Below are 15,822 nucleotides of genomic sequence, written 5' to 3'. Positions count from 1 at the left end.
TAAAGGTGTCCAATTGCTCCAGTCCTATTTGCTGAAAAGACTGTCTTTCCTCCATTCAAGCTACACAAATGCTTGTGTACCTTTGTCGAAAACCAGTTGGCTGTACCTGTGTGGGGCTACTTCTGGGTTCTCTGTTCTGTTTCATTGGTCAGTGTCCCTATTCCTGCACCAGTACAGCACAGTTTTGCTTATTCTATCCGTCTGTGTAATAAATCGTGAAATGGGTAGAGTTACTCCTCCCACCGTACTATTTTATTTTACCTTTTTCCCCCATTGTAACTGTTTTTAATTGTACAATTCAGTGGCATTAAATGCATTTACAATGTTGTATAGCCATCACTGCTATCTATTTATAAAAACTTGTTCATCACCCAAAGCAGAAGAACTCTATAAACATTAAGCAATAATGCCTCAATGCCCCTTACCCCAGCCCCTGGTAGCCTTTGTTTTATTTTTTGTCCCTATGATTTTCCCTATTCTAGACCCTTCATACAACTGGAATCATAAAATATTGTCCTTTTGTCCCTGGTTTATTTGGCTTAGTATAATGTTTTCAGGGTTCATCTATGTTGTATTATGTATTAGAATATCATTCCGTTTTTAAAAAATAGTCTTTTGTTTTGTTAGAGCAACTTTAGGTTCACAGCAAAAATGAACAGAACACAGAGATTTCCCATACACTCCCTATTCCCACTGCACACACAGCCTCCCCCACTGTCAGTATCCTGCACCGGAGTGGTACATTTGCTATAACTGATGAACCTATATCGAGACATCATTATCACCCAAAGTCCATAATTTACATTAGGGCTCACTTTTGTGATAAATGTGTCATACGTTTATCAAAAACCATATTCTGTGCCCTAAAAATCTGCCCTAAATATCATCTGTGCTCCACCTATTAATCCTTCCCTAACCCCTGGCAACCAGTGATCCTTGTACTATCGCCATAGTTGTGCCTTTTCCAGAATGTCATGTAGTTGGAATCATACAGTATGTAACTTTTTAAGATTGGCTACTTTCACTTAAATATGCATTTAAGGTTCCTCCCTGTCTTTTCATGGCTTGATAGCTCATTTCCTTTTTTTTTTTTTAATTAATTAATTAATTTATTTTTGGCTGCATTGGGTCTTTGTTGCTGTGCGCGGGCTTTCTCTAGTTGCGGCGAGCAGGGGCTACTCTTCGTTGTGGTGCGTGGGCTTCTCATTGCAGTGGCTTCTCTTGTTGCAAAGCATGGGCTCTAGGCGCACGGGCTTCAGTAGTTGTGGCACGTGGGCTCAGTAGTTGTGGCTCGCTGGCTCTAGAGCGCAGGCTCAGTAGTTGTGGCGCACGGGCTTAGTTGCTCCGCGGCATGTGGGATCTTCCCGGACCAGGGCTCAAACCTGTGTCCCCTGCATTGTCAGGCGGATTCTCAACCACTGCACCACCAGGGAAGTCCTAGCTCATTTCTTTTTAATGCTGAAAAATATTCCATTGACCTGATGTACCACAGTTTATTTATCCACTCACCTACTGAAGGACATCTTGGTTGATTCCAGGTTTTAGCAGTTATGAATAAAGTTGCTATAAACATTTATATGCAGATTTTTATGTGGACATACATTTTTAACTCCTTTGGGAAAATCCCAGGGAGTGTGATTGCTGGATTATATGATAAGAATATGTTGAGTTTTGTCAGAAGGTGCCAAACTGTCTTCCAAAGTGGCTGTACAATTTTACATTCCCACCAGCAATGAATGAGAGTTTCTGTTGCTCCACATCCTTGCCAACATTTGGTGTTGTCAGTGCTCTGGATTTTGGCCATTCCAGTAGGTGTATTTTTACCTCATTGTTTTAATTTGCGTTTCCCTGATGATGTGGTGTGGAGTATCTTAATATGCTTATTTAATACGCTGATTTGCCATCTGTGTATCTTCTTTGGTGACATTTCTGTTAGTCTTTTGCCCATTTTTAAATTCTGCTGTTTTCTTATTGTTGGATTTTAAGAATTTTTTGCATATTTTAAATAACAGTCCTTTATCAGACATGTGTTTTACAAATATTTTCTTCCAATCTGTGGATTGGATTTTTCCTTGATTTCATTCTCTTTAAGGCTGAATGGTAATCTGTTGTATGTATATACCATGTTTTGTTTATCCGTTCATCTATTGATGGGCACTTGGGTTGTTTCCATCTTTTGGCTACTGTGAATAATGGTGCTATGAACATGGGTGTACAAATACCTCTTTGAGACTCTGCTTTCAGTTCTTTTGGATACATACCTAGGAGTGGAATTGCTGTGTCATATTGTTATTCTATGTTTAACTTTTTGAGAAACCACCAAACTGCTTTCCACAGTGGCTACACCATTTTGCATCTCACCAGCAGTGCACAAGGGTTCCAGTATCACCACATCTTCACCAACACTTGTTATTTTCTGTTTGGTTTTTCTTTTTTTCTTTTTCTTTTTTTTGAGAATAGCTATCCTCACGAGTGTGGTGTGAAGTGGTGTCTCATTGTGGTTTTGATTTGTATTTCCCAGATGATTAATGATGTTAAACATCTTTTCATGTGCTTATTGGCCATTTGCACTTAATTTTTGTTAAAAATTGTTTTAGCTATTTTAGTTCCTTTACCTTTCCATATGAATTTGAGAATAATCTTTATGTCTATAAAAATAATCTTGCTGGAATTTTGATAGGAATTGCATTAAATCTGTACACCAGTTTGGGGAGAATTGACATCTTTATTGCGTTGAGTCTTGTAATCTTTGGACACAGTATGTCTCTCCATTTATTTAGATCTTTGATGTCTTTCATCAGCATTTTGTAGCATGTAAGTCCTCTAAATCAGCTTGTTGGATTTACACCAAAGTATTTAATTTTTTGAACAATTATATAATTATATTTCACATTCTGGTTTACACACGTTAATGGATAGTATGTGGAAATACAGTTGACTTTCTATGTCAGTATTGTGTCCTGTAGCCTTATGTACTGTGACCTTGCTGAACTCACTCGTTAGTTCTAGGTTAGTTCTGTGTGGGGTTTGGTGTTTCTGTGTGGGGTGGGGGTTGGTAGATTGCTTTGGATTTTGGACAGAAACCGTCGTGTCATTGGCAAATAGGGATAGTATTATTTCTTATTATCTGATGTGTATTCCTTTTATTTCATTTTGTTACCTTATTGCACTGGCTGGAACTTCCAGGACTGTGTTAAATAGCAGTGGTAGGAGTAGACATCCTTGCCTTTTTCTTCATCTTAGGGGAGAGCATTCAGTCTTTTACCAGTAAGTATGAAGTTAGCTAAAGTTTTTTTGTAGACATTCTTTATCAAGTTGAGGAAATTACCCTCTACTCCTAGTGTTTATCATGAATAGGTGTTGAATTTTGTAATATGCTTTTTCTACGTTGATTGAGAGGATCATGTGACTTCTTTTTCTTTTAACCTGTTATTATGGTGGGTTATATTGATTAATTTTTGAATATTGAACCTGCCTTGGATCCCTGAAATAAACCCTACTCGGTCACAGTATATAGTTCTTTTCATATATTGCTGAATTCTATTTGCTAATATTTTGTTAAGGGTTTCTGCATCTATATTCATGAGGGATATTGGTCTGTAGTTTTTTTTTGTACGATCTTTGTCTAGTTTGGGTATTAGGCTAATACTGGCTTCATAAAATAAATTTGAGTTGTCCCCTCCTCTTCTATTTTCTGGAAGAGATTGTTTAGAATTGGTATTAGTTCTTTTTTAAATGTTTGGTGGAATTCTCTAGTGAAACCACCTGAGCCTGGAGACCTTCTTTTCAGGGGTTTTAAAATTACAAAATCGATTTCCTTATTAGCTATAGGGCTATTAAAATGATCAGGGTCTCATTTTGGAGGGGGAATGGGAGGGGGAGTGTGAGCTAGGAGTAACATTTCTTCAGAATCTACTGTTCACACTTACAGAGGAGGACACTAAGTAGCCCTAGCTCCTGTCCATCTGACCTCAGGCAGGTCACATACCCCAGTTTTGATGGGGATTCAGATGCTGGGTTTGGCTATCCCTATCCAACGTTATGATATTTTTCTCAGAAGATAAACTGCTAGGAATTCGAAAAATGAGTCATCCATGCAACAGATATCTGTTGCCCATTTCTGCATTCCCCACAGTGTTCCCAGTCAATAAAACACAGTGTTTGCTTTATGCCTTTGATGCCTGTAGCGGATGCTGTCACCCTGGTGTTTTCACACATGGGGTCCTTTAAGACCTAACTGTTGAGCAGAGTACAATCAGAGCCGAAACCACCTTTAGTTAGAGCCCATCTGTTAAGATCAGGAAGGAAGGTCCCCCTTTCCTGCATTTCCCCAGGGCTTTCTCCAGACCACAGTGCTCAGAGCTCTGGCTCTTAATGGCAGAACTAGCCTCAGTAGTCTAGACCAATCATTTATTGGCTCATGTAATCAAACAGGAGAAAAGATAGGGTTGATGATGGGCCTGGGGGACTGAAATGCTGCGAAGACTCGTCCCCTCTGTGGTCAGCATCCTCCTCCCACTGCAGACTGCTTCATCACACACGGAAGGGGATGGAGCACCTGATAGCTCCTTGTTACCTGGAGGGATTGTCCCTCTTCCTTCTTTCTTATTCGAAAAATCCTGAGGAAGGGTCTAATTGGTAGGGCTTAGGTCATATTTTGTATAGCGTGGTGGGAATGAAGATAGAAGACATTCCCAGAAGAAGGTAAGGCACACTGAATAGAGCTGACATGAGATGGAGTCCATAGCTAGTCATGTTTGCTTGGAAGGTTTTTAGTGGCATGTATTGAAGCTACAAGTGTTTTCTGTTAACCTTCGGGTAACCTAAAACTGTTAATAGATCACCATCATCGTACTATTATAGATCATTCATGGTTAATATATTATTATAGCAGTATTAATACATAGTTAATAGCTATATTTATACTAGACAGCTATATAGAGATCATATGATATCTAGTTGATAATAATAATAATAGATTGTTGTACTAGCCCTCAAGTGTTGTGGTTATTTGAAGATTTACTGTACCTACTTATATATGTAAGAAAATTTTGAAGGAAATGAGTAGAAAAATCACAGTGCCTCCTTCTCAGTCTTCCATATCCTTTTCTAAACTTAACTGAAAGAACCTGCAGTCCATTTAGACTATAAATTTTAGTGAAACTGCCTTTTTGTCTACAGGGTTAATTTATTTTCACAGGGAATTGTTGATTTTCTGGGCAGCTATTAAGGATAGAGTTGGTATTTTAATTTCAATAAATATTTACTGAACTGTTTAGGGGATGTACAAGACCCTTATTACCTCAAAGAGTTTGAAGTCCACTGGAGTAGGTAAGAACAGAAAAGTACAATTCTTGAGACTGAGGCTTCCCATCTCTAACATGGAGTAGCCTTACTTGTCTAACATGTAAGATTTTGGTTGCCGTGGAGAGGTGGGCTGAGCTGGCTTTGTGCTGGGTGGTCACTGAATAACGTGGAGGATTGGTTGATACCTGAGATTGGAAGGCAGATGCTTCAAGGCATCTCGACGCAGTCCACCTCCTATGTATCTGATGGACAAGGCTGCGTTATTTGCTGAGGCTAATTAGCATTGAAACTCCATGGGGGTGGGGGGTTGGAGAAAGAATAATTGTATAACTATGATTAAGAAACTGAAGTTTTAGGGACTTCCCTGGTGGTCCAGTGGTAAAGAATCCGCCTTCCAATGCAGGGGACTCGGTTCGATCCCTGGGTCGGGGAACTAAGATCCCACATGCCCTGGGGCAACTCAGCCTGCGCACCACAACTGAGCTCGCATGCCTCAATGAGAGAGAGAAAACCCGCAGGCCACAACTAGAGAGAAGCCCACGTGCCGCAACAAAGAGACCACGTGGCGCAACAAAAGATCCTGCATGTCTCAACGAAGATCCCGCATGTTGCAACTAAGACCCGATGCAGCCAAAAAAATAAAGAAAATAAATAATAATTTTAAAAAAAAAGAAAGAAACTGAAGTTTAAAAAAAAAGGCATTTGGTGGTTACAGGCTGTTCATGACTCCAGAGTGAATGCCTTAGCTCACTTCCTTTTGAAAATGAGCAAGCATTTTATAAGACACTTTATCTCAGTGTTGGATTCCACAAAGTGCAGACAGATCATACTAGTTTGGCAGGGGAGTCTGTGCATACCAGCAGAAAATCAGGTGTGACGTGGGTGGAGAATGGGGGGGGACCCCGTCTTAGATAAGTGATCAGCATCTTCTTTCTAGAGAATGTGTTCACATCCCTCTTCATAATATTTCTTCCCTGTGACTCTAGAGCAGAGGTCAGCAAACTTCTTCTATAAAGAAGCAGATAATAAATACTTTTGGCTTTGCGGGCCGTTGGTCACTATCACAGCTACTCAGTTTTGCCATTGTATGGGCATGTCTGTGTTCCAATTAAACTTTATATATGGACACTGAAATTTGGATTTTATGCAATTTTCACATGTCATGAAATATTAGGGTTGATTTTTTTCAACCATATAAAAATGTAAAAACTACACTTTGCTCATGGGTCACACAAAAAAACAAGAGGCAGGAAGGCCAGATTTTGGCCCATAACCATGGTTTGTCGACCCTTTCTCTAAAGGTCTTAAAAATAACTTCTATAAAGTTCTCAATTTAAGGACATTTTATTTATTTAATAAGTACTTATTTAGCACTTAATATGCGCTACACACTGTTTTAAATGCCATGCATTAAATGCTAATTTAATCTTCACAATAACCCCATGAGGGAGGTACTGTTTACCCCATTTTTGCAGATTTCGTGAATTGAGGCACAGTGAAGCTAAGTAACTAGCCCAGAGTTACGCTGCTACTAAATGGCAAAACCTAGATTTGAACCCAGGTAATTTAGTTCCAGAGTATGTTCTTATCTACCATGATATACTGTCTCTCTTAAAGAACTTGTAGTTATCGACTTCCTAGCCCAAAGGAATTTTAGAGATTAACCCATCCTTACTCATTCTTACAGACTCATTCTTACACACAAGATTCATAGCCTTTATGATTCAAAAGTGTGCCTTAGTCAAATTATGGATTACTACTTATGCACTTTCAGCATCTCTTGTGACTGCCTAAACGCTTAGTCTTAAACCCCACTGATCCCAAGGGCATTCTGTCTGCACAGGCAGGGCACTTAACTGTTCACTTATTGTTTAATTTATGTTCATTGTGGGCTCCTTGAAGGTAGGAGCAATAGTATCAAAATGTTTTCCATCAGAGAGAAATCAATTCTGGGTGTATCTTTTGCTCTTTTTGGGAACACCTGTCTCAGATTACTTCCAACTCAGATTTTGTCCTGCTGCTTTTCCTGCTTGAATAAGCAACTGGTTGAATCTTGCGCCTCACCTGCCTGTGATAGGGAACAGAATTTGTGGTGTCACGCTATACTATCCCTGTTGATCCAAAGATACCACCAGGGCAGGGTCAGGAATGGAAGATTTCCCAGTCTTTCCAAGGAAGAAAATGGGAAGGGGTGTGTGTGTGTGTGTGTTAAACCAAGTCAAAACTTAGGTGGACAGCATTTCTGGTTCCTTTTGCTCAGTCAAGGTCTCAGACACTTCTAACTAGAAGGGACCTCCGAGAACCTCTGGTGCAGGGGTTCCTGTGCTACAGGGATTCTGCAGAGTTATTGCAGGGGGCCCTCAAATCTATATGTGCACCAATCTGTGGGCCAGATAAATTATATCGTTTAGGTGTACGTACAGTTATTTTTCAAATGCATGTAGATTCCATCATGATTAAAAAGAAAGCTTTACTGAATTCGTGTTAGGCTACTGTTATTAACAGAACTACTACCTTTTGAGAAACCTGATCCAGTTAAAGCCCTTTATTTACAGATGAAGAAACTGAGGCGCAGGGATAAAGGGAAGAGATTTGCCTGGGTCATACAGAAAAGGAACAGCTGGCCTTGAATTGGTGCAGTTTGTATCATATGGCTTGTGCTCTCTGTCTCCTCTGACATGGGCACAGGTAGAGACTGGCAAGTATTTTGACCTTTGATGCCATGCTGAACTTTCTAATAATGCCTAATAGAGTGGTTGATTGTGATATTTTTTCCAGTATTTTTGGTGCTTTTGAGAAGTTTTTTTAAACTAGTATATTCCTTGCTGTGCGCATATAAGCAATAATCCTATATTCCAACCTGGAAACCTGAGGTATGGTAAAATTAGGCAGCTTGCTTGTATCTATAGTAGAGCTGGCCCTAAAACTCAGAGATTTAATCTCTCTACCAGGGTTCTATTAATCAGACGGAACTTGAGAGGATTTCAGTTATTTATATCTTGGTCTTTCATGGCTGTTGCTCTCAGCTGGGTGCAACAAAAAACTTAAATCTCTGTTAAGTGCCTGACGCTGTGCTGGGTGTTTTCACATGTATTGTGTATAACTTAATTTAACGAGACCAAAGTTGCAATGCTGAGGCCTCTCTCAGAACAAGCTAAATAGCACTCTGCTCCAAAGCCCATCCATCCAGGCATTTATTTATCTGTTCACCATTATGGAGCACCTCTGTTAGGTTTGCAAATGTGCCCTTGAATTATTCCCATTGGTGGCCAGGCTGGGACAAATCAGCACAGATCCATCCCTCCAAACAAGACCCAGGATTGACAGCAACATCAGCTTGGTCTGCACAGGACAATACTTTTTTCCCATTGGAGCTTCAGGAATTTGGAGTGACCCTGGTCATTTGGTCAAATGATGTTCATATCAACCATTCTTAAATTAGATCTTCTCAAATACACTTGAGAAGTCAGATGAATAGGAATGGTCTCACTTTATTAGTTGGGAAGCCAAACTTGGAGGGGACGTGTCTGAGGTAACATAACTGGTGAGGGCCTTCTAACTCCAATGTTGATGCCACACCACCTGTCTGGTGGACCACCACTGCTCAGGAAAAGGCTCTGTGTCCACTCTTTGTAGAAGCCAAGTGGCAAGAATGCTCAGTCTTTGCTGCAGTTTTAGTGGAAGTGGTTTGGACTTTCCAGTTTGAATTGATTTTTTTTCTTAGAAGCAAATTTGGCGGTATTGTATATACCTAGGAAGTCTTGTGATTGCCCCTAATTTGCTCCACAGATGCTGGTCATTGCAAATCATCCCACAGTGGTTAAGTGGCTGGCGCTGATACGCTTAGTAAGTAGTCCTGTGAGCACGGGCACTAGAGGTGTGTTGTGTACCTAATATCTTGATCCCATCTGGGTAACTTCCACATGTGTGTTCATGAGTTTAGCTCTTTCAGTTCAGAGTGTTTCATGACACCATAGATTCATTTCTTTCCTTCCTTCCTATCTTGGACTTTGAACCTGGCTCTTCCCGATACTTTAGTATGTGATTCCATTTAATTCACTAACATTTAATTAAATTCATTTAATTTACTGTCTGATTCAATTGCGTTGCTAATACTTTATGATTATAATAAATATTGTTTTATTAATATTTATAATATTGTTTATTTAAAGGTAGGTATAGCAAAAGGTGATTAAAGGTAGAGATATATGCCAAATAGCCTTAACTTTTCTGACCAATCAATTATATGTTGCTTATTGATTATTTTTTCCTAAATTCTGTAGCAACAGTTCACATTTCTTTGCCACCTTAGGGAGGAGATTTGCAGTAACAGTGTGTAATTGAAGATCAGTGGAGAAAGTAGCCTTTGCATGGGCCTGTGTAATTCAAGATGTTAAAATAGGGAACACACTGTCCTCCTGTATAAGCTGTAGTTTACAATATTAGATTTGTCAGTAATAAAATAACATCTGGATTTCCCATTTGCTTTGTCCCTTTTTTTTTTAGTGAGCTTTTTTTTTTTAATGGAACTTGTTTTTTTGTTTTTTTAATTTTTATTTATTTATTTATTTATTTATGGCTGTGTTGGGTCTTCGCCTCTCTGCGAGGGCTTTCTCTAGTTGTGGCAAGCGGGGGCCACTCTTCATCGCGGTGCGCGGGCCTCTCACTATCGCGGCCGCTCTTGTTGCGGAGCACAGGCTCCAGACGTGCAGGCTCAGCAATTGTGGCTCACGGGCCCAGCTGCTCCACGGCACGTGGGATCCTCCCAGACCAGGGCTCGAACCCGCGTCCCCTGCATTGGCAGATAGATTCTCAACCACTGCGCCACCAGGGAAGCCCATAGTGAACTTTTTATTTTGAGATAACTGTAGATTCACATGCAGTTAAGAAATATTAACAGTGAGATTCCCGTGTACCCTTTGTCCAGTTTCCCTCAGTGGTAATATCTTGCAAAATTACAGTACAGCCTCACAAGCAGAATATTGACATTGACACAATCAGCTACTCTTATTCAGATTTGCCCAGTTTTACTTTTATTCACCTGTGTGTATTTAATTCTGTGTACTTTTATTATGTGTGTTAGTTTATTTTTTAATTCTAAATATTTCCCAGCTGGCTGAGAACTTGAGCTGGGAGGGGTGTGTTATTTACTGGGTCCCTCTCAAACTCCACCAGTAAACAACTCAAGTATAATTTTCTTTCACATAATAGCTACTTAACTGGGGCAAGTTAATTCTAAATCTTGGTTTCCTCATCTATAAAATGGAATTCACAGTGGCTACTTAATGCAGAGGGTTGCTGTGAGGACTAAAATGAGAAAATATGTGTAATGGGTACTTAGCAAAAGGAACTTCATAAATGATCATCTCTCTTTTTTTTTTTTTTTAACTAAGAGTACAGTGAGAGTATTTGGGTTTTTCTTAAGCTTTTCACAAAAGTGTATTTCCTAGGATTGTAGAATTGGAAGGTCCCTTAATAGTTTTAGAATCAGTGAAGGACTTCCCTAAATGTTCTTAGGTAATAAGCTGTTATTCTTTGTGATAAACTAAAATCTGCCTCCTTGTAACTTCCAGATCTGCCCTCATCCATGTGATAACCCTTCTAGTCTCTGAGGACAGCTATAGTCATCCCTAAATTATCTATCCTTTAGCCATTCCTCGTAAGATGTAGCTTCCAGACCCTTTCCCATCTTGGTCTCCCTCTTCTAGATAAAGACAAATTAGTTGTTCCCCTTAACTGAACACAGAATTCAGATGTAATCTGCCTAGCATATCCCAAGATAGGCCTGTCTTCTCTTTAGCTGAGCTTTTTTGGGAAATCAGGTCACCTAGTTCGTGCACATACAGCTTGTTCTTTTGTCTTCTGTTTACTTTGTAGATGGAAAATAAATGCATAGCAGTGTAACACAGCAAACTGAATGCACATTTTGCCCTCATTTCCTCCTGTAATCCCATTAAAATGATAGTAAGAGGGAAAAGAGAGATCAGCAAATGAGAGGTCAACGGAATGTTGAAGCCAGGAAGCAAGTGTGATGAACTTAGTGGGCCAGAGGAACTGAAAGTGCCTGCTCTGGCAGGGAGGGGTTGGGGGGAACTAACAAGAAAGAGGATTTGTAATGCAGAACTCTGGAAGAGCTCCAGAATTGGAGAAACCAAATATTGAAAACAGGAAGATTAGTTGAAAGTCTGTGTGAAAAGCAGTTAGGTGCCTACAACCCCTTCTCTACTCTCTCAGGAGACAGATATTTTAGTCTTAGATATTGAACCAGAGGCACACCAAGCACAGAAGATGAGATGGAATATGGAGCAAAACTGAAAATAGGGGCTTTAAGACAAAGTTCTATATAGTGATTAATAGGACCATTCCCCTTTCTCACAGTTTTCAGAATATCTGCAGGCAGGTGCTCTCATGCAAGAGACTGAAAGATCCTTCTCTGATAAATTTAATCCCAGAGAAAAAGTCTTAACGATACTGTCTACTTTTGGGGATCCTCAATAGAATGGCAGATTCTTCCTGCCTGATCACCCTAATGTGAAGCCCACAAGTTGGCAAGCTTAGCTCCCATACACAGAGCTTTCAAACAGCTTCTAAAAGTATGAGCAGATAGCCAAGTGTCATGAGACATTTAAAGAACATAAAAGACAGAGTCCAGGGGACTTCCCTGGCGGTCCAGTGGTTAAGACTCTGCACTTCCAATGCAGAGGGCGCGGGTTCCATCCCTGTTTGGGGAACTGGGATCCCACATGCTGCGTGGCCAAAAAATAATAAAATAAAAAGTACTGTTCTGAAACTCTAAATGGTTCCTTAGGGGGGGGAAAAAAAAAGAGTCCAAATCAAATGGAGGTGAAAAGAACTCAGGAAACAGTAAAATCAGGGAGGAGAAGAAGGAAAGATTTTAACTTTAATATCTTGAGAGAGATTAGAGAAAATATTGCATGCATAAAAGATGAACTAGATTCTTTAAAAAAAAAAAAAAAGAACCTCCAGAAAACAAGACCTCTTAGAAATTAAAAATATGATGACTTCCCTGGCAGTCCAGTGGTGAGACTCTGCACTCCCAATGTTGGGGGCACGGGTTCGATCCCTGGTCGGGAAACTAGGATCCCGCATGCCACATGTCATGACCCCCCCCCCCAAAAAAAGGAATTAAAAATATGATAGCAAGTATGAAAAATACAACACAGAAATATTGAAAGGTAAAGTTAAAGACGATTCCCAGAAGATAGACCAAATGAAAGAGATGGAAAACTGGGGAGAACAGATAAAATAAATTATAGAGGATCATTCCAAGAGGTCTAACACCTGACTAATGGAAATTTGAGAAGAAATAAACAGTAGAGAGGAGGAAATTATCAAAGAAATGGTATGAAAAGATGTTTTCAGTACTAAAATCATATCTATAGATTGATACAGCACAGTGAATGAAAGAAAACCAACTCCAAGTTATAGCCCTGTGAAATTGCAGATCTCTGAGGATAAAGAGAAAGTCCCAAAAGCCTCTAGAGAGAATAGTCATATAACGTTAGTATTCAAAATGGCATTAGCTTGCTCAAAAGCCACAAACTAGAAGACAATGGAACAATACCTTCAAAATTCTGACAGAGGTGAACTCCCTGGCGGTCCAGTGGTTAGGACTCCTTGCTTTCACTGCCAAGGGCATGGGTTTGATTCCTGGTTGGGGAACTAAGATCCCACAAGCCACATGGCATGGCAAAAAAACAAAAAATTCTGACAGAAAAAAATATTCTCAATTTAGAATTTTATAGCCAGCTAAACTATCACCCAAGTTTAAGAATAATAAAGACATTTTCAGACATTTTGTGCATATGCCCTCTGATATTGTGATATAATAAGAAATATGTTTTTGGTCTTTGTCCCTGGTTCCTGGCACAGAGCTCCTAAAATCATTATAACTTCCTGAGTAGTAGGGGTAATAAGAGCATCTTTTGTTGTAATATTTGCCCTTTGTTCTCAGTTCCTGACACAAGAGCTTCTAAAACCCTTGGAATTTTCTGAGTGATAGGGGTAAGAAGAGAAGTCAGCTAAGTTTACGCTAATGAGGTAACTCTTTGTGGGCCCCCTAGATAGCTTCAGGTTGGGGGCTGGTTGCCAGAAGAACCAACCATGTGATCAGAGGGTTGGAACTTTCAGCACCACCTCTCTGCCTCTGGGGAGGGGAGAGGGGCTGGAGATTGAGTTAATCACCAATGAGTTAATCAGTCATGCCTACAGAAAAATCCCATTCTAGCAAATTATCAAACCTGAAGAGGAGGTTTTGGGGACCCCCCCCCCCACACCCTGACCTTATAGCTGATGGGTCAGAAGTATGAGTGGCCCAGTTAGCATCTGAAGCAGGGGCAGTCTGGTGGGACTGAGTCCTTAACCTGAGTCCTATAACCTACTCTAGGTAGTTAGTGTCAGATTTGAATTAAATTGTAGGATACCAATTGGTGTCTGGAAAGTTGGAGAATTGGTTGGTGTGAGAACAAAGCCCACAAATATGGTGAAAGAAGTGCTGTGAGTTAAAAACAGTTTATAGTACACCCTTTCTTAGGAAGATCTGCTAGAAGACACTTTTCACCAGAACAAGGGAATAATAAAGAAGAGGACTAAATGGGATCCAGGAAACAGGGGTTCCAATATAGGCAAGGGGAAAGGAATTCCCAGAAAGACAGAGTTCCAGTATGGATGTCACAAGAACAAACTGATAGGGTACCTGATGGAACATATTAAAGGGAGTTTTACACTTTATTATTATCTTCAGGGAAAACAAATTATACCAACAAAGAAATGTAATCATAGTATACATGCTGGCTTGGCTACAAATAGTATTCACATAGATCTAATAATGCAATTCTTAATGTTAATTTGACCAAAATTTGGCATAATTTTATGGGAAAATGGAGACAGTATGTGAAGTAGTATGGAGTAGTATGTGAAGAGAGCATGTCAGAGCAAAATCCTAATCTTCCATCATAAGAATTAAATACATAACATAATGGTTATATTTTGCCACATAACAAATTACCCCAAAACTTAGTGACTTAAAATAACAGATATTTATTATCTCACAGTTTCTGTGGGTCAGGATTTGAGAAGCTCTCATGAGGTTACAGTCCAGGTGTCACCTTGGGCTGCAGTCATCTGGGCCTCTCCTCAGGATATGTTGTTATCTGGCTTCCCTGAGAGCATGTGATCCAGGAGAGGCAATTAGAGGAATTTGCAGTGTGCTTTATGACCTAGCCTTAAAGTGACATACCGTCATCACTTCTGCTGCGTTGCATCAGTCACACAGACCAACCCTGAGACATTGTGGGAGGGGCCTGCACAACATGAATACCAGAAGGCAGGGATGAATTGGGAGCTATTTGGAAGCTGACTACCACAAGTAATAACTAAAAGTGAAAATTCAAGAAATAATATTAGAGGCATATTACTTAGAAAGATAGAGATAAATACCAGAAGAAAGTGGCTGCCCCGGGAGCAGAAATCAGGGAACCAGAAACTTCTGGTTTTCATTATAAGCCTTGTAGAACAACTTTAAGAAATATTTGCATTTATTACTGTGATTTTTTTTTTTAATTATGAAAAACCCTCAAAGCATGCAGCCATGTAATGTCCCCAACACTGGTAGTAGAACAACACATGGATTATATGAGGAACTCCTAGAATCTGAATCTAGTAAGGATCCTTTGGTATTTGGATGGTTGTGTGCTTCATCTTGAAGGACAGTTTACAGATAATAAACCTAAAGTTCAGTGAAAAAGAGGACATAGTGACAGAACCTGAGCTAGAATCCTTGAATAAATATGACACAGAGATGAGCATCAGATAGTGAGATGGCTCTGGCATTTCACTAATGTGGAACTTAGGTGAAGGGGAAGGAAAAAAAAAAGACTGTTTGCTCTTTCTGAAGAGTAGAAAATTCTGAAGTGGAAATGTTTATGTGTCTTGGAGCTATAAATGGCAAAGTTAAAGGGAGTATCCTTTTGGCAGATAGTTGGAAAGCACTTTACGGAACTCCCCAGGCTAAGGATGTGTTCCTGAGCATTTGGTACAAGTTAGAGAGAGAGTCTGCCTCTGTCCACGTGAGCCCTGCGGGCCATGCAGAGCACTGGCCAGTCCACAGCCCCAGTCCTTCCAGCTGCTGCCGCCAGGGCCATGTTCCTTAGAGAACTCTGGGCTCCTTGTGGTCTACCACAGGCTGGTTGGTGCCCAGGGACCCCCTAACATCTGTGCCCACAATGCCGCCCCTGTCCTTGATCCCCACATGCACCCCCTATTCAAGCTTGGTCTTGTTTCTCCTCATCTCTTCCTGTCACTGTCTGTTTACTCTTCTGGAGGAGCCTACTGTTAGGTGCTTCAGCGTTCTTGGCCAGTTTGTCTCTTCCATCTGCCATCTAATAAAACTGGAATCAGGATAAAGTGTTCGAGAAATCAGGTCTTTGAGTTGGTGGGGGGAGTTTGGAGGGGTGCAGTGAAGATTGCCATATAAATAAAGACTTTTAACCATTT

The 15,822-nt window shown here is 40.1% G+C and overlaps 1 protein-coding gene across 4 annotated transcripts in view; it reads left to right on the top strand.

Moving 5' to 3' along the window:
* The window catches only part of KLHL18 (kelch like family member 18), a 54,038-nt gene that overhangs the window by 14,294 nt on the left and 23,922 nt on the right, over positions 1 to 15,822 (top strand). Inside the window, exon 1 of one of the 4 annotated variants that reach the window (XM_068559499.1) lies at positions 9,101 to 9,153. The exons of the other annotated variants lie outside the window; for them this stretch is intronic. The gene's annotated coding sequence lies outside the window, so the exon portion shown is untranslated. Of the gene's footprint in view, positions 1 to 9,100; positions 9,154 to 15,822 lie in introns of those variants that run through there. 4 annotated transcript variants of the gene reach the window in all.

The sequence above is a fragment of the Eschrichtius robustus genome, chromosome 12 (genome assembly GCF_028021215.1).
Source record: "Eschrichtius robustus isolate mEscRob2 chromosome 12, mEscRob2.pri, whole genome shotgun sequence".
Classification (NCBI taxonomy): Eukaryota; Metazoa; Chordata; class Mammalia; order Artiodactyla; family Eschrichtiidae; genus Eschrichtius; species Eschrichtius robustus.
The sequence above is the reverse complement of the archived record's forward strand: the minus strand, read 5'-3'. Positions and strand labels throughout refer to the sequence as shown.